The sequence below is a fragment of the Rhinolophus sinicus genome, linkage group LG05 (genome assembly GCF_036562045.2).
Source record: "Rhinolophus sinicus isolate RSC01 linkage group LG05, ASM3656204v1, whole genome shotgun sequence".
NCBI lineage: Eukaryota > Metazoa > Chordata > Mammalia > Chiroptera > Rhinolophidae > Rhinolophus > Rhinolophus sinicus.
Window position 1 is genome coordinate 33,749,163 of NC_133755.1, and position 5,638 is coordinate 33,754,800.

A 5,638-nucleotide genomic window follows, 5' to 3' on the forward strand; every position below is an offset into this window, starting at 1 on the left:
AAAAAGAGTAGTATGTGGAATCCCCACACACCCATCACCCAGTTTCAACAATTATCAATATAAAGCAAATCTTACCTTGATGACCCCACTCATACTCTCTTTTTTGATGTGTGAGAGCATTAGGTGTCAACGTGCAAACCCATTTCACCAATCATGTAATATAATAGAATATTTTATAATCTGTAAAAGCCAGACTTCAGGTGTTTTCAAAGGCAATCTTATAGTACTTGATTATCATCAGTGCCTCCTGGGAAGCAGGCATTTTACTGCCACACTCTGAAATGTCCGTGGCACCCCCCACATTGGTAGTGTGGGGATGAACTGCACATCACGGACTTGCTCAGAGGATTAAAAATGAAGCAGGTGACGTGAAGCATGTGGTAGAATGCTTCTGCTTCTCAGTACTCTCACAGCCCCTGGGCTGTTCTTTAACAAGCCCAGCTCTTGTCGCCAGGGAGTGATGCTACAAGACCAGTGTGAACTCAGCAGTTGTTAAAAAGGCAGAACCCTCCCTCTTCCCCTCTTCTTTGCCTTCTTTGCCTTCCCTCTCTATCCCCAACTTCTGTTGTGATAGGTCTCAAAGATGGGCTTTCTTTCGGTAAAGAGAATCACAGAATCAAAGTTAGAATGGAAAAGGACTTTCATGAGCATATACGTAGTTTAGTTCTCACTAGAGTGATAAAGTGATGAAGAAAAGGGTTCAGAGAAGTGAAGAGATTTACTCAAGGTCACAACCAGGTTGTGCAGCAGGGTCTAGAAGTGAGTCTCCCGATGCCTCCTTAAGCATTGGCAAGAAAAAGATGCAGAGCGGGGAGTACCAAACTGCCACTGTTTCTTTCCCCTAGTTCCATTCACTTGGGACCTATCTTGCTTTTAACTGACTATTAACTATTTTCTGGAGAAGGTATTAGTGGGTGACTAGTGATGGTGTTAACATGTCTCAGAGAAAATTGTGTTACAGTAGCAGAGACTGGGGCTTAGTCACCATACTCTGATGCTGACAAATGTCTGTGGCTTTTCAGTTTGTTCTTCTGCTTCACAGTAACTTTCTCTCCTGCGGGCTCGAACCAAGCTCTGTGACTGGGAAACCTACACCCCTCTCCCCCACCACATACACACACTGACCCTGACCTACCGACAGAAGCTACTTACAGCTGTGCAATAAGCTTCCTGCTAAATGTTGCTAATAAATGCTCTCTTTGTCCCCGCCCCATAACCAGCTGGAGTTTTTGGCTGAAGTCACACTTACGCTGCAACCCAAGTGGCTCCCTCTTTGTCTGGACTTCCATTTCACCAGAGAATGAATCAGTGACTGAATCAGCAAACTTGATGAGTGAGTGATTTCAAGTGTCCTGTGCTGTTAAAACATTTAAGCAGATCATGACACTTCTCTGCCTGAAACCCTTCAAAGGCTTCCCATTTCCATGGAATGAAAGATAAACTCAACCTGTCCTCGAGGTCCTGCATGCTGGGCCGCGCCCAGTTCTCTCCACACACACCTTTTTGTAACGGTGTCTTTCAGTTCCAGGAACTGAGAGGGCCCCATCTCAGGGATTTTACACATACTATTCCTCTGCCTTGCAACTGACTATTATATCTTATGTTTCAGTTCAAATGTTGCTTCCGCAGAAAAACCTATAGCAGATTCTAAATTAAGCTGCTTTTCTTAGGCTATGTAACGTGTTCTTGTCTGGATTTTTGCTGATTTAATATTTTTCTTTCCACCTAGACTCTCAGCCCCATTAAGCGAAGGACCACAATTCATTACTAAATAGTTAAGCCTACCATCATGCCTGGCACATGAGGTGTATCCCATAAATGTTAGCCGAATAGGTTTTTCTAATTGTCTCATATCTATATCTAATTTTTCCCCTTTCCCAATCAGATGGCAAACTCTTGGGGACCAGGATTTGTGCTTTTCCTGTTTCCAGCCTAGTACAGGGCTTAGTCAGCAGTTGTTCACTCAATATATAAGAAGGGACCTTGGTGGGGGGGGGGCACAGCTCATTGAGGGGCTGTTTCTCTAATTTTGTAGGTTTCTTATATAAAATATAATATAGGTTTTAAAAATAGACTTTATTTCTTAGAGAAGATTTTTAGAGCAGCTACATCATAGCAAAATTTGGCAGAAAGTACAGAGAGTTTTCCCATATTCCCTACACCCCCCCACGTACAGCCTCCTGTGCTAACAACGTTCCTCACCAGAGTGGTACATTTGTTACACCTGATGCACCTACACTGACACATCATCATCACCCAGAGTCCGTGGTTTACATTAGGGTTCATTCTTGGTGCACATTCTATGGGTTTGGACAAATTTATAATGTCAATATCCACCATTATAGTATCACACAAAATAGTTTCACTGCCCTAAAAATCCTCTGTGCTCTGCCTATTAATTGCCCTCTATCCACTGGAAACCACGGATTTTTTTTTTTTTTTAACTGTCCCCATAGTTTTGCCTTTTCCAGAATGTCTCATAGCTGGAATCAAACAGTATGAGGTCAGACAATTAAGTTCGCAAACTTGTTGCAACGATGTTGCTAAACTTTTTTGATATCAGGGGAATTATTCATTATGAATTGGTACCAAATGGACAGTTAACCAACTTTACTATTTGGAAGTGCTGAAAAGGCTGCATGAAAAAGTTAGATGACCTGAACTTTTCACCAACAATTCATGGCTCTTGCATCACGACAATGCACCAGCTTACACAGCACTGTCTGTGAGGGAGTTTTTAGCCAGTAAACAAATCACTGTATTGGAACACCCTCCCTACTCACCTGATCTGGCCCCCAGTGACTTCTTTCGTTACCCAAAGATAAAGGAAATAATGAAAGGAAGACATGTTGATGACATTCAGGACATCAAGGGTAATATGATGAGAGCTCTGATGGCCATTCCAGAAAAAGAGTTCCAAAATTGCTTTGAAGGGTGGACTAGGAGCTGGCATTGGTGCATAGCTTCCCAAGGGGAGTACTTCTAAGGTGACCACAGTGATATTCAGCAATGAGGTAGGTAGCGCTTTTTCTAGAATGAGTTTGCGAACTTAATTGTCCAAATGACCTTGTATGTAAATTGACTTCTTTCACTTAATAATACTCATTTAAAGTACTTAATATAGTTTTGAAGCTATAATACTATCTAAGTCAGCATTTCCCCAATGTATATTTCATGGGAGGTCCCTGAGCCTCTAGGTGAAAAAGTGATCCATGATCAATTATGTTGGAAAGCCTGAGTACCCTCTCCTTCTTTGGGAGGTGAAGCTCACATTGGTATTATTAGCATTATTTAACCCACTCTTTGCCTCAGAGACTTTTTGAGTAAGCGCTATTAATTCCTTGCCACAGAATGTGGTCCACGAAACCCTTTTGGAACCCAGTACCTTGTCTTACTCCCTCTTCTCTTGTTTTGATTCCTCCTCAGAGACAGTGGCTCATTTTATTATCTTTAACTCTTCCAGTGGACATAGTACCAGGAAGTGCTTCATAAAACAATATGTCAGCAGTACTCCATGTTCTGTGCCTAATTTAACTGTGTGTCAAATTTAACTGTCTACCTGTTGCTGTGGTAACAACACAAACAGCCAAATACCAGCTAACACAAATCAGCGGGCAGAACTAAAGTTTCTTTTAATAAATTCATGGTTTCCTTGGGAAAACTGGGCATACTGATGACATGTTAATTTAAGGTCTTGGAGGGAAGAGTCAGTGGCTGAAAGTTTACTGCAATTTATGCTTTTGGGGTAGATTTGTGTGTTTGTCTACCCATATTACATGGTCATAGGTCATCTGAGTACCTGTCAAATAAGCTAAGATTTGAAACTGGCTAATACCTCAATTTTGTGCAAGTATGACACTGTATTGATATTTCTGTTCAAGTCTGATGACTGGTTTATCCCCCTCTGTTATCTAATATTGGGAGGCTATGTCATATATTGGCAGTTGCCCCAGTGGATAATGGCCACTTGTGTCATGTTTCTTAGCACATCTTTTTCCTTCTGCCTGCGATATCCTTCATCTTGACTTAAAAACACTCATCCGTCAAGACCCAGCCTAAGTGTCTCTTTTTTGGTGAAGCGCTTCTTGACTCTTAACCATCCTCTTACCATAGAACTTCATCTGAGTTTTTATTGCAACTCTCATCTCTCTCACTGTCTCACAAATCCTTGTCAAGCTCGACTGCAAATTTCTTGAGGATATTTGCAATGCAATATTTCTCAATCCCAGAAACTCGCCCTATGTCTGGCACAAAGTAAGCGTTTTATAATTATTTGTTAAATGAAAGAAAGAATGAAAGAATACGTGAATCACTCAAGTATATAAAGCCTTAAAAATCAGCAATTAATACTTAGAATACGAACAACATGAGTCTTGTTGGTTGCTTTTTAGGCTCAATAAGCATCAATTTGATGGGCTAATGCCTTCTAATAAGGACAATACACATAATTTAGACTTTAGGTTTCCAATTAAATGATCAAAACAGGCACACACTACTAATTTGCCTCCTAGTAACAAAAGCTGGTTGTTGCACAGCTTTTGCTATGGCAAGGTACATGTATAATTTTTTGCCTAATTAACTCCATCCACCCTCAGAATTTTAGAAGTTGTCTCTTAATTTATGAAAATTATTTTTAAAGTTAAGAAAGAGTTTGAGGTGTAGGGAAACAATTCAGACTTTTGCTTTTGTACTTTCTTCCAGAACCTATGTACAGCCTCAAATTTTTCTAAGTTTCATTACAAGTCACTTATAATGGGTTGGGCAGAGTAAGAAACTAAAGATTTGGGATTATGATAGAGATCTTGTGTTGTCCAATCAAGGAGGCAAGGATGAGAATGTTTTCTTTTCTTTGTGCCCTTTCTCATTCCTCATATTTGTTTGTTTCCTCTTTCCCTGAAATAATAACATTTAAGCCCCATCAGAGCAAGGCTGCTGTCTCATTTTGCCACAGCTGTATTCACAATGCCTAGTAAATGCCTGATACATGATAGGTTTTCAAAAAATATACATCGAATGCATAATTGTTGAAAAGTGTGGTCAGAGTGGAAAAGAATGCAGCCGTGAATCAGAGTAATGGCCTTGGGGAGACAGGGAAGAAAGGGATGGTGAGAAATTAGTGCAGATATAGAAGTGACTGTCCCTGGGACTGATTAGATGAGGGTGCACTGGGAAAGAAAGGAGTTAAAATAGCAGCAAAATATGGAGCCCGATGGACTGAAATGGGGAACAAAGAAAAGTGGAGTTTGGAGGGGAAGCTGCTGATCTCTGATTTAGGCTTGTTGAGTTTGAAATCCCAGTGAGAGATACGGAGTAGGCAGTTAAAAATGTGAAACTAGAGCATAGGAGGAAAGTCAGGGATGGAGACACAGATGTGATAGATTGTTAAGATAAAATGACAAGAATGAACAGAGAAGGAGCCCCAAGCTAGGTCTTTGAGAGGCACAGGTCTAAAGTTTTTTCTCTAAAAACAGGAGGTGTGCTCAGAGAGGTAGGCATACAACCAAGAGAATATAGGTCAAGGAATTAAAGATAGGAGAGTGTCTTAGGAAGAGCACTTGATCAGTGGTGCTAAAGTACGCAGAGAAGTTCATGATGCTCAGGACTGAACAAAAAGATAGACTACAGCATTTAAAGCATA